Source organism: Odocoileus virginianus, chromosome 24 (assembly GCF_023699985.2).
Source record: "Odocoileus virginianus isolate 20LAN1187 ecotype Illinois chromosome 24, Ovbor_1.2, whole genome shotgun sequence".
Taxonomy (NCBI): domain Eukaryota; kingdom Metazoa; phylum Chordata; class Mammalia; order Artiodactyla; family Cervidae; genus Odocoileus; species Odocoileus virginianus.
In genome coordinates this window covers 40,204,616-40,219,241 of record NC_069697.1, presented here as the reverse complement: position 1 = coordinate 40,219,241, position 14,626 = coordinate 40,204,616, and positions in this window count along the sequence as shown.

Below are 14,626 nucleotides of genomic sequence, written 5' to 3'. Positions count from 1 at the left end.
CTGTTTTTCATAGTGGCTGTGCCAATTTACATTCCCACTGCAGCGTAAGAGGGTTCCTTTTTGTTCACTCTGTCTCCAGCATTTACTATTTGTTGATTTCAAGTGATGGCCATTCTGCCCAGAGTGCCTTCCCTCATGGCTCAGCGGTAAAGAATCCACCTGCCAATGCAGGAGCCACAAGAGACGCAGGTTCAATCCCTGCATTGGGAAGATCCCCTGGAGGAGAACATGGCAACCCACTGCAGTATTCTTGCCTGGAGAATCCCATGGACAGAGGAGCCTGGCGGGCTACCGTCCATGAGGGCCACAGAGTCAGACACGATTGAGTGACTGCACACACAGGCACATTCTGCCTGGTGTGAGGTGATGCCTTGTTGTAGTTTCGATTTCCATTTCTCTAATAATTAGCAGTGCTGAGCATCTTTTCCTTTTCCTGTTGGCCATCTGTATGTCTTCCTTTGTAGAAATATCTGTTCAGTTCTTCTGCCCATTTGTTGGTTAGTTAGTTTTTCTTTGTTGTTGTTATTCAGTTGCTCAAACTGTTTGTATATTTTGGAAATTAAGCCCTTATAGGTTGCATCGTTCACAAATATTTTCTCCCAGTCCATGGGTTGCCATGACTCTGTTAACTGCTTTAGATCCAGTACCCAGAAAAGTGTCTGGCTTCTAGTAGGCACTCAATAAATATTTGTGGAGTCAATACGTGAACATATATTTTTATTCAGATATTTAGATCATATTTTTCATATACATGGTTTTTATACAATTTTTTAAAAAGACAATTTTTCCTGAAGAGGTGTAGGTTTTACAGAACTCCAGAAAGCTAAAGTCAGATACCATTCAGGACCCCTGAGAACTGACTTTGCATTCTCTCTGTACTGTGGAATGCTATCTCTCTGCATTCCATGTCTCTACATTCCTGTCTCCTGAGTTTCTGTATCCTTAGCTAACTAATCACAGAGTAGGGGTGTCAATGGTTTCTTCCAGGCAACCCATCTGGGCAGTGCCTCTCAGCTTCTTTTTTTTAAACTGACCTCAAGGAGATTCAGTTGAAGAGCTAAAAGGGTAGAGGCAGCAATAAATTGGTTCCTTTACTTCTTTTGAGTACTTCCTAGCATCATTTGGTCCAGGTATGGACTGAATGCTCACTTGGCTAGTGACAGATGCATTGAACACCCCTTAAGATAACACTGAAATGAAAGGATGACTACAGTAAATGTTCTCTGATGATAATCTAGGTGGTGGTGACATCATTCTTGTGGCTCCCTAGGTGCTTGATCTTGAAGGCCTTTCTGGACTGGGAGGTATGATTCTTGGTAAAGATTAAACCGCAGAAGGCCCTCAGTAGAATTTTAATGACTAAATCCCAATGGCAGAGTGACAGTATATGAGAGATGTGGCCTTTCAGATCCACTGTTAGAGTGGTATCTCAGAACGCATTCTGATATATTTCAATATTTCTGTGACTTGAAAATTGAAGTAAACTGAGAATTGAGTAGCTGAGAATTGAGTGTATCTTCTCTTTTCACTCCTTACCACTCCTACATACCCTGATAATTTTGGAATGATTCATGATTCTTCTAATACTGTTTTTCACACAGAGTGAAGATTAAATTAAATTAAAAACACAAAAATGAGTTGCATAAAAGCATACTCAGGACTCAACTTCTACTAAACCTCATGGAATTCTATAAAAATGTAAATCCTAACCTTAGGAAAATGAGATATGTTTGTGTGCTAACAAAACTATTTTCCCTTAGCATAGAGTTATCTTATTATAAGATAAGGTTGACTGGAAAATCACATGGACAGAGGAGCCTGTCAGGCTGCAGTCCATAGGGTTGCAAAGAGTTGGACATTACTGAGCAAATGAGCATGCACACAAGATTATCTTTAAAAAGTAACTTTTATACAAGTTTCCTTTCTCTCATGATAAACAACTAGCTGAGTTTTTTCTTCCTCTTGAGATTCAATCCTTGTATTTATCATTAAACTATTTAAGAGAAACAGTATTGTTCCTTGTTAACTTCATTCATGTCTAACAAAAATACATTCAAACTTACCTTTTGAGCCAGCAATCCCATTTCCACCTGAAGTATGAAGAATCTACCCTAAAGAATGCCTCCAGTAATATGAAAATACATATGTACCAAATTTTTCAATGCAGAATTATTTTTAATTAAAAAATGTTGGAAAAAACCTAAATACCCATGTTTAGGCAACTGGTTGAATAAACTATGATAATCCACAAAATTCACCTACTATGCATGTGCAAAGGGAATATGAACAATCTTTGTGAATTGATATGAAGTGATTTCCAGCATGTACTGGGTGAAAAAAAACATATCTATAGCAAATTAAGCACCTGAAAAGATGCTTAACATCATTAGTCATTAGGAAAATGCAAACCAAAACCACAATGAGATACCACATTACACCCACTAGGATGGGTATAATTTAAACACAAACACACACAATAACAAATGCTGGTGAGCATGTGGAGAACTTGGAACCCTCATGTGCTGCTGGTGGGATGTAAAGTGATGCAGCTACTGTGGAAAATATTTTAGTGGTTCCTCAAAAAGTTAAAAATAACCATGTGATCCAGAAATTCCACTCCTAGAACTATATTTTGACATACTAAATAGATAAAAAGGCAGAGGAACCAGAGATCAAATTGCCAACATCCGCTGGATCATTGAAAAAGCAAGAGAGTTCCAGAAAAACATCTATTTCTGCTTTATTGACTATGCCAAAGCCTTCGACTGTGTGGACCACAATAAACTGTGGAAAATACTGAAAAAGATGGGAATACCAGACCACCTGACCTGCCTCTTGAGAAACCTATATGTAGGTCAGGAAGCAACAGTTAGAACTGGATGGAACAACAGACTGGTTCCAAATAGGAAAAGGAGTACATCAAGGCTTTATATTGTCACCCTGCTTATTTAACTTTTATGCAGAGTACATTATGAGAAACGCTGGGCTGGAAGAAACACAAGCTGTAATCAAGATTGCTGAGAGAAGTATCAATAACCTCAGATATGCAGATGACACCACCCTTATGGCAGAAAGTGAAGAGGAACTAAAAAGCCTTTGATGAAAGTGAAAGAGGAGAGTGAAAAAGTTGGCTTAAAGCTCAACATTCAGAAAACTAAGATCATGGCATCTGGTCCCACCACTTCATAGGAAATAGATGGGGAAACAGTGGAAGCAGTGTCAGACTTTACTTTTTTGGGCTCCAAAATCACTGCAGATGGTGATTGCAGCCGTGAAATTAAAAGATGCTTATTCCTTGGGAGGAAAGTTATGACCAACCTAGACAGCATATTGAAAAGCAGAGACATTACTTTACCAACAAAGGTCTGTCTAGTCACGGCTATGGTTTTTCCAGTGGTCATGTATGGTTGTGAGAGTTGGTCTGTGTAAAAAGCTGAGCACTGAAGAATTGATGCTTTTGAGCTGTGGTGTTGTAGAGTCTCTTGAGAGCCCCTTGGACTGCAAGGAGATCCAACCAGTCCATCCTAAAGGAGATCAGTCCTGGGTGATCATTGGAAGGACTGATGTTGAAGCTGAAACTCAGTACTTTGGCCACCTCACGCGAAGAGTTGACTCATTGGAAAAGACCCTGATGCTGGGAGGCATTGGGGGCAGGATGAGATGAGGATGAGATGGCTGGATGGCATCACTGACTCAATGGGCATGAGTTTGAGTAAACTCCGGGAGTTGGTGACGAACAGGGAGGCCTGGCGTGCTGCAGTTCATGGGGTCGCAAAGAGTCGGACACGACTGAGTGACTGAACTGAACTGAAATAGATATTAAAATACTTGTACAAAAATAATCACAGCACCATTCTTCACAATAGCCAAAAGATGATAACAGCCCAAATATCCTCAACTGATGGATAGATAAAGAAAATGTGGTATATCTAAGCAATGGAATATTATTCAGCCACAAAAAGAGATGAAATACTGATATATGCTGCTATGTGGACAGGCATCAAAATGTTATGCTATGTGAAAGAAGCCAGATACCAAAGTTCACACATATTGTGATTCCATTGATATTAAATATTCAGAATAGGTAAATCCACAGTGATGGAAAACAGATTAGTCTTTGCAGGGGCTAGAAGGAGGGGAAAAGAGGAGTAACTTTTCAATGGTGTGGGGATTCCTTTCAGGGTGGTGGAAATGTGGAACAGAAGAGAGATAGTGGTTTTATGACATATGAATATACCAAACACCAGTGAATTTCACGCTTTGAAATGATTTGCATTATGTGGATTTGTATTATATGATTTGTATTATATTATGTAAATTGTACCTAAATAACAACAAAAAAAGAGTTGCTATAGTGTGCTTCCTTTCATGAAAGACACAAGGAGAGGTAACAAAATATACATGTACTTGTTCATTTGTGCAAAAGAAACATAAGAAGAATTAAACCTAATGAGACTGGTTACTGAGGCATGGGATGGGAGGGCAGTGGAAAGAGTGAGGAGGGAACGGGGTAGTGGGGTGGGGGAGGGACATTTACCTGCTATTCTTTTTATGAATGGCTCTCACACTTAGAACCAAAATACCCCCGAAATAAATAATTAAAATCAACCAGAATGTGGGGGGAGCCCAAATTAGAATACAAAGAGTAACGAATAGATGCAACTATCTTATAAATGAATATCATGACCATATCAAAGAAGTTTGGGGAAAATTAACTAAGTTTGAAAAACAATATTTTGACCATACAATGTCAGATTAAAGACCCAACTATGCACAAATATTAGACTCTAATTAGTAAAAATTTTTCCCTGAGCAGCATGGGTCAGGGGGCTTCCCCATAGTCCAGATGGTAAAGAATCTGCCTGCAATGCGAGAGGCTCAGGTTCGATCTGTGGGTTGGGAATATCCCTGGGAGGAGGGCATGGCAACCCACTCCAGTATTCTTGTTGGGAGAAATCTATGGACATGAGGAGCCTGGCAGGCTACAGTCCATGGGGTCACAAAGAGTCAGACATGACTGAGAGACTAACACACACAATGGGTCAGGAATTCTGAAACTACATGTGTACTAGGACCGGACAAATAATTAATGGGCTTCTTGCATAAATGATTGATTCCAAGGAAAATGTAAGTTGAGCCTGGAGCATCTTATGGTGTCCAAAGGCCAGGAAGTACTAAAAAATTATGAGGTATGTAAATATGATACAGCAAACAATTTGAAGGAACTCCTGATAAGATTATGGCCTTCAGGGGCAAGATGCAAACAGCCCATGGTAACCAAGCAGGAAATCCGGGTGAACAAATGGTCCACTCTTATTCCCCTTCTGCCTTCCAAGCTCATGCCAGGGCCTCCCATTGGCTGCACCCAACCCAGAAGCTAGAAGTCAAGGGAGTCCAGTGATGAGGTTTGAACATATACAGCTCTGGGACCAAGAGCAGAGTGGAGAAGTCTGGAGAATGGGAGAAAAAAAGGAAAAGTATCTAACTCAAGATCTGCTAGTATATCCCTCTCATTTTAGGGATGAGAAAAATAGACCTCAATGAGGGAAAAGATTTATCCAAGGTCACAATAAAAGCAGTGTCACAGAGCCCAAATCCCTTTAGTCAGCATTCTGGAAGACCTAGGTTTTAGTTTTGACTTGGCCACTGCACTGAACTGCAGCTTCCATACCTGTGAATAAATGAGGTGGATTTAAGCAATGGCCTTCAAGCTGGGCTGCACATACCCCTGAGCACACACGAGAGTTTCCAGGAGGTAAAGGGTCGTGGATAGTTTTAAGTGGATCGTTCTCTAGACTCAGTTTTCTGATGTATAAAATTATCTGCTTTCCCTTTCATAACTTCTTACTTGACAGAAAAAAGTTTTCTCACCCATCTCAATTATTACTACAGTGCATTGCTCCAGGATGTGAAAATCTGGAGTCACCAAATGTAGGAAAGTTTTGAAAATACATAGCTTTTGAGGCAGATTCCTATGACAGCAAACCAGAGAGGTTCAGTGAAGACGCACTGAAGGGGCAGCCCTTACTTTTGGCAAATGTAAGCCCTTACGCACATGGTCTTTCCAAGAGGGTTTGAATCTCGTAAATGAATGTTTCACATTTGAAACATAAGGTTGAAAGTAGATCTTTGTCCGCTGAAGAGGAAAAAAGAGTCTAGTCTGACTCAGATGATGAGCAACTTGAGCCCTTCCAGGAACTGGTCGTGCCACAGACTGGGCTGACTGGCTCAGCCACATGTGATAAGTTGCATAAAAATATGCGATTACCTCTGCCTCTTGCACATGTCGTCTTGCACATGTCTTATTCCTGTATGGAGCTCTTGTGTCTTCACAGAAAACCAGTTTATGGTGAGCTAGATGAAGATAGGATCGTCTAAGACCACTTGTCACTTCCTTTAAACCCTGCTTAAATTTGGACAGATTCCCTGGAGAAAGGCATGGCAACCCACTCCAGTATTCTTGCTTGGAGAATCCCATGGACAGAGGCCCCTGATGGGTTACAGTCCACGGGGTCATAGAGTCGGAGCCCACAAACATAGAGCACGCAAACTTGGACAGAGTAATTGCCACGCAGCATCACCCTTACAATTTATCTTACTCTGCTGTCTACTTGCCATGGATCAGTGATCTTTTTGATGCCATCGTTAAGGTTAACAATTTCCGACTTTCTATTAGTTGCCTATTGTGATTCTGTCTCTCTTACATTTCTCTAAATAAGCCCGCCACTTCCAGAAAACACTACTATTGTTAAGTTGACAATGTGCTCAATATAAAAATTCAAATAATCCAGTGTATAAAAAGGAAGGACAAGAATATCCCAAGTTCCACTAATCAACAGTTTCTATTAACATTTTGTTTTCCAGAATCATTCTATGTCTCGATACACATGCATTTTTTTTTTTTTTTTTTGGCTGCACCTTTGGCTTGTATGAGATCTTAGTTCCCTGACCAGAGATTAAACCCGGACCCTTGGCAGTGAAAACACCGGGTCCTAAAGTCTGGACCACCAAGGAATTTCCCACGCATGCATATTATTTTTCATAAGCGAGACCAGATGATATGTGCTGTGTGGCAATCAGCTCTCTTACTGAACAGTGGGCTGTGACATACACACTGCAGATCACATGTATTTTATGTAGGTCTTTGACCCCCTTTATTGAAGTCCATTTAGATAGCTTCCAGTTTTTACCTTCAAACAATGATGTGATGAACATCCTCAGGCATATTTCTTTTTATGTTTCTACAAGTTGTTCTTTGCAATAACAGACTGTGTATTTTGGATTGTAGACGCCTTTGAGAATCTAACAAGAGCTATACATCATCTCCTTTGCAAAATGCACATTCATATACCTAATTTTGACTTTGATTTTGTGTGTGTGTTGCATAGACAAGTCCTCTGAAGTCCATGCCTGGCCTTGCTAAGGCTCCATGGACCCCAAATTAAGAATACCTACTTAAGGGTTAATTCTAAGATGTATATTTTTAATAGCTTTTAAATTTATTTATATTAATGTAGCATACACTGTGCAAAGTACTCATATGTCCCTCTGTCTCTTTTAACTGGGTTTGCTCTCCAGTCTGTGTTCAATTCTGTAGGTTTGGTGACATTATAAATAATCAGATCACATAAATTTCCATTGACTTCCATATAGACTGAAGGGATTTTGAGCACAAAACAACACATTCCACGTTATTTTATAGGCCTTAAAAAGTTTCATAAATAATAATGTTTCAAAGGGGAAAATGTATTTAAGCATTTGATTCTTTATTTAACAAATAGATATTGAGTAGCAGTCATGCACTACGCTTGGTGCTAGGAGCTAGGAGTACAAAGATGAATAAGACTCCTTCTCTGCCTTCAAGAAATTCACTGTCTAGATGGGGAGACAGACAGAGACAAGCCATTGTCAGGCAGGGGGCGATTACATTCTGTGTATGCGTACATGCTCAGTCATGTCTGACTCTTTGCAACTCCATCACTGTAGCCCACCAGCCTCCTCTGTCCGTGGGATTTCCCAGGCAAGAATACTGGAGTGGGCAGCCATTTCCTTCTGCAGGGAATCTTCCTGACCCAAGAATCAAACCCGCATCTCCTGCATTGCAGGCAGATTCTTTACCGCTGAGCCACTGGGGAAGGCCTATTCTATATATACAAAAGCGTGAGATAGCACAGACCCAGGGAATTTGGGGGGTCAGTGTTCAGAGGGTCTTGTCAGAGAAAAGATTCATCCTTTCTGAGGTGTATCAGCAAACCTGATCCCTTCCCAACGCCCATTCTCCATCCCTACCCTTCTCTATCTTTTCCCCTTATCTCTACCCAATATTTATTTCACTTTTCAGGGAGGCTCAATACTAATTTGAAACTCGGGGAGCTCTAGGATGGCTGAAACTATACAGGAAATACCCAGGTCACATCCAGGCTGTTCGATGATAACATTCACTTCTGCAACTCTGCAAACATAGATGTCCTAGTGATTAAACTACTCACCAGATGAAAAGTGGGAGAAACCCCAGGTCAAGTTTATACATATAGATAAGTCAATTGGTTGCAGTCCAGTAGAGTGTGTACTTATTGTAAACAAGAAGCAACAGGCTACCTAAGAGGCTTATTTTTGTAATTTTCTCCATACGTTATACCTCTCAGCTCAGACTTAACAGTTCAGTACTCTTAGAAATAAGCTATTTTATCTTCTCCATAGCCCATGGATCTCTTCAACAGCCTGATTATCTTTTGAGATAGGTGAAGTTTACTACCTGTCTGCTGGCTTTCACACCATTTTAGTCCTCTGTCTGTGTCCATTCCCCTTGTTTTCCCTCATGTCTGTATTTTCCCTTTTTCCTCACTGACTACCATCTCCTCTTTCTCTAGGCGTCTCACACATGGATTGCCACTCACTGGCAAATCCTTCAAGGTCTCCGTATTTGCAGCCATCTCCAGTCCCTGCCTACTTGTCCCCCTGAGTCAGGCTGGAGTTCCTAGGACCCAATGGGAGACCATCCCTTGGTAAGATCTTCCCCTACATTTGGGAAGTAGAAGAAAGAAGATAAGAGTAACTGTTTTCATTAATGTTGTATTTCTTAAGGACAGTGCTCATAAAAATATTGAAGTTATATTGACTTTCCCTAGGGTTTTGATGTATGGTTGTTCTCAGGATAAAGATTGATTTGTTAAAAAGAAAAGTGTTTTCATTCAAAATGAAAGTGTATGTTGATGCACAAAATATGTGTCTCATACATTTATTATTTACAAATATGAGTCATAGGCATCAGAAACAAAGCATTTAAGCCTATTGAGAACAGAGATAAGTGGTATTTAAACAGGACAAAGGAGGAAACTGTCAGCATCTCTCAACCTCCCTGTCAACCCTCTAAGATTAGTGATGGTCTTTTTCTTCCACAACTTCACTGTAAAAAGAGAACTATTTAAAACTCTCTACAATATTTCTTTCCCACTCAATTCTAACAAAAAAGCTTTATATGCTAGTGTCTAATGTTACTTAATTTTGTTTCTGATGCAAAATATAACTTACTTCCCTTAACTGTTTGTATTTCCCTGATGTGGAAACACATTGTATTGTTTGTTTCCAAATCTGGTTCATCCCTACAGTCAGGGATCCTTTTGAGATTTGAATAGCGCCTTACATTATGCTTTCATAATTTGTATAAAGTCTCTGTTTTCTTATTAGTAAAAAGGGGATCACAGTAGAGTTGTCATGGGTCACAGGGTTTTAATGAGTTTAAATGAGGTAATACATATAATGACAGCAACAAGTATCATTACTCAAATACTTGCCGTGTGCCAGGCAGACTTAAAGTGCTTTACATGTAATATGTCATTTACTCCTCCTTAAAACTCTGTGTGGCAATTACTATTATCATCACCTCCCTATTTTTCATTTTTGTTTTTTAGCATATGAGGAAATGGAGAGTACTGAGCATCTGAGTAATGTTCCCAGGCTACAACGTGGCAAATGGCGAAGCTGGGATTCAAACGCAGACATGGATTTCCTAGCCTGCACTCTTCCTCACCGTGCAGTATTTACCTTTCATGTAAAACAGTGCCTAAGAGAATGAAGCTGAAGTAGGCAGGAATTTCTATAAAAGTGCAAACTATGATGTAGAGCAAAGGAGTACTTTTGTTACTGATGCTCAGTGTAGCCTGGCTAAGGAATCTCTAAAACTTCATAGCTGCTATCTTAGTAAATTTTTCGGGTCCTTTGCTTCCTCATTTTCCTGAATGCTTTTAAACATCTGATGTTAGGTTAAAGGCACTTTAATGGAAAAAACATGAGATTTTTGAATCAGAAAGGGTTTGACTCCTTACCAGCTGCGTGATCTTGAGCTAGTTACGTGTCTGTCTGAACCCCTGTTTTCATATCTATAAAGATGGCAATAACACCTGCTTCAGCTTCTACTACAGGAGACAGAAAGGATTAAACCTTCAAACACAGAGGAGGTCAGGAAACTAATAAGACTATGAATACAGAATATAACACACTACGCAGGGTTAAGAGCACTGTCTTCACTGCCTCCTTGGCTCAGAGATTTGTCAACTCTTGATGAGGATGGAAATTAATATCAACATCTCACTGAATTTCATAATTTTGTTGCTTAAATACTTATGTTTAAATCCTTCTCTGTAGAAAATTGTGTATTATTCTCATTCCATAATCCATGTAATAATTCTTTTAAAAAAATTTTTATTGACGTATACTTGTGTTACTATGTTATGTGAGTTTCAGGGATACAGCAAAGCAAATCAGTTATACATATAATATTCTTAGTGGATCTTTGTTACTTTTATTGTCTGAACATAAAGAACTTTTTAAGGTATACCATACATATTTCTAGTTTATGATTTTAGTAAAAATTCTGGTGAGCAAATGATGCAACCAAACAATTCATAGGATAGAATATACAATTATTTAGCCGGGATATGAGAGAGAGCTAAGCCTCTCTAGAAAAAAAAAAAATCATGTTTTACATATAAAAATATTCCAGACTGCTAAGGGTCATAATCATTGTTGGATATGGATAAAATTTTGTAAACTGGATAAAAACCTGTTGGACAGCTTTTGTAATTTGTAACAAGAATTTTAAATATGTTCCTATGTTTTAAGATAATTTCAGTTTTTAGAATCTAACTTCAAGAAATGACATGAAGTCCAGAGAAAACTTTTAGAATGAAGTGTTTATTATGGCATTATTTATAAGATGAAGTTCAGTTCAATCACTCAGTCATGTCCAACTCTTTGTAACCCCATGGACTGCAGCATGCCAGGCTTCCCTGTCCATCACCAATTTCTGGAGCTTGCTCTAACGCATATTCATCAAGTCGGGGATGCCATCCAACCATCTCATCCTCTGTCTTCCCCTTCTCCTCCTGGCTTCAATCTTTCTCAGCATCAGGGTCTTTTCAAATGAGTCAGTTCTTCACATCAGGTGGTGCTTCAGCTTCAGCATCAGTTCTTCCAGTGAATATTCAGGATTGATTTCCTTCAGGATTGACTGGTTGGATTTCCTTGCTGTCCAAAGGACTCTCAAGAGTCTTCTCCAATACCACAGTTCAAAAGCATCAATTCTTTGGCACTCAGCTTTCTTTATAGTCCAACACTCACATCCATACTTGACTACTGGAAAAACCATAGCTTTGACCAGATGAACCTTTGTTGGCAAAGTAATGTCTTTGCTTTTTAATATGCTGTCGAGGTTGGTCATCGCTTTTCTTCCAAGGAGCATGTGTCTTTTTAATTTCATGGCTGCAGTCACCATCTGCAGTGAGTTTGGAGCCCAAGAAAATAGTCACTGTTTCCATTGTTTCTCCATCTGTTTGCCATGAAGTGAAGGGACCGGATGCCATGGTCTTTGTTTTTTGAATGAAGAAGTAGTTGTAAACAAGCTAAATGCCAGACAATCTGGGAATAGTTAAAGAAATAAGATGTTCTCCACATAACAGATTACTTACGTAAAGTTATGATTATATGGGCTTCTCTGGTGGCTCAGACCGGAATCTGCCTGCAATGCAGGAGACCTGGGTTTGATCCCTTGGTCGGGAAGATCCCCTGGAGAAGGGAATGGCTACCCACTTGACTGGAGAATTCCATGGACAGAGGAACCTGGTGGGCTACAGTCCACAGGGTTGAAAAGAGTCAGCTATGACTGAGCGACTCACACACACATGCTTATAAGTAATTTATAATGACACCAGAAATACAAGGAATAATATTTAAGTGAAAGGCAGGGTACACTTTATATGTGCTATGATTATAAAGTAAAAAAAGTTGTATAAATACAAATATTTGGAATTAAATATTCCAGAATGTAATAATAGTCACTTGAGAGGTGGTGATTGTGGATGATTTGTTTTTCTGCTTTGAACTTGTCTATATTAAATATTTTCCACAATGAATGTATGTTATTTTACAATATTAAAACACAAAACAAATGCTGTATAAGTAAGGATTTTGTTGCTAGGGTGGATCTGATCCAGGACTTGACAAGGCAGACTCCTGGTAGATGTGATCCATATGATACTGCTCCACAGCAGCTGTGTGGGATTTAAATATTCTACTACAATGAACTGGACAGTATAGATTACTATCTAGTAGGAAGCTATTATAAAAAATTTAGGTTTTACGATCTTATATAAGTAATGAGAAGGTGCATCATGAAAGGAGTGTTTTTACATTTCCAAAGAATTCACAAGTTTCCTTAACATGGAAATCCCATGGACAGAGGAGCTATAACCCATGGGGTTGCAAAGAGTCAGGCACGATTGAGCACGCTCACATGCTTAACTTGCTAGCTTTCCTGTGCATCATATAGCATGCAACTTCTCAGGAATATTTTCTTTTTTGTGTGACATAAGATACATTTTTAGGTACTGGCACCTTTATCAGAAGCAGATCAAGAAAGAAGAACAAACTTTAATTCAGTCAGTTGTTTTTTTTTTTTTTAAGTTTTTTTTCTCCTTTTATTGGGAGGTGATGAGTAGGGTCCTGTTTTACACAAGTTGTCCTGACATAATTATTAATCTGTTGTGTCCTCTTTTTCTCTCCAAATTGCTCTGGTCCATACAATAAGTTACATGTTCACTCCAGCAATATTGGATGTGGGGAGGAGGTAGGGAAAAATGGTAGTGTCTGGATGCTGATGCTTGGAGTGGACGGGTGTGGGGGAAGGGCAGATGGTTCCTGGAGCCAGAAGCAGTACTCAAAGGGACAGAAAGGAGCCCAGTTGCCAATAAACACGGGCTGTCTTAGTCTAACTAGTCATATATCTGTTACTTGATACTGATTCTGACAGTATTACTTCTACCTGAAGGCGGAACAGAAAATCTGTCTAGTTGATTTAAGATAGCAAAGATATATGCCTTAGAATTTTTTCCCGTCACCCCATTCTGGTGCCTAGCATTTCCACCATTAGAGTTGTGATGAAATGTTATCAAAATAGTTCAAATTTTCATCTGGAGAGAACAGCACAAAGGACTGTGAAAGCAGTAGGATTAAGAGGTTGGAAAGATTCCCGAGCCAGCTCTGCTCTTCTCAGCTGAATGACCCTAGGCAAACAATTCAGTCGCTCTGAGTCTCTCCAGGGTAGAAGGGGGGAAATAAAACCTGCCCTGCCCATCTCTGGGGGTAAGAGTGTGAACCAAAGGGTGACCACACATGGAAATGCTCTGTTAATACAAAAGCACTCTGCAAATAGCAGAGGCCCTCGGTATTAGGAAGTTATTAAAATACGGTAACATGTGAGTTTGAGCTAATAGCACTGCCGTGGAATGCAGTGAGCATATTTGTGGGAAAAGACACAAATTCGGTAAATTTTGCTGGCTGGTTAGAAGGAGGAGAGAGAGAACTGAAGCAGGCTGGCTGATCATCGGAACCATCTGGAGAGCATTTTAGAAACAAAACAAAACAGCAATAGATTAGCAGGCTCTGTCTCAAGACTTCCTGAGATTCAGTTGACCAGACTCATCACCCTGAGTAGGTAGTTAGGAGGCTGCAATGTGGAAGCTGCGAAGCATGGTGCAAAACAGGCCAGACAATGGGGAAGAAAACAACAGAAACTTGCTGCTTTGACAAGTTTTTTCAGAGCTAGCCTTACTAGGACATTAAGGACTAAAATGAAGTCCGAAATTTTTGGTTACTGTCCCTCCCAAACCATCCCCTCCAATTCTAGAACATACACTCCATGTGGGTGGGGATTTTTGTCTCTTTGCCTCATTGCTGAATCGCAAGCACTTAGAACATTCCCTGGCACGTTGTGCTAGGATAATAAAAATTGCATAAATGAATATCATTTGTCTGTGTCAACTGTTTTTCCCACCCATGTCTGTAATTTAAAGTTGGCTAAGTTTTGTTATTGCAATTCGGAAGCTACAAAAGGCGAGGGTTGACAGACTGGGTTTAGGATGAGGGCCTTGATCTAGATCATGAAATGATAGCTCTCACTGGGGTAACAACTGCTTCCACCACCCACCTTAAACCTTTGTTGGTGTCTTGTTACATTCTGGTGTCTTATCCTATTTGTACTCTTCAAATACTCTGATTATCTTACCCAAAACAGAATTCTTTTACGAGCTGTTTTTAATTGGTTATATCTAGAAATAACAGCAGTGTGCTG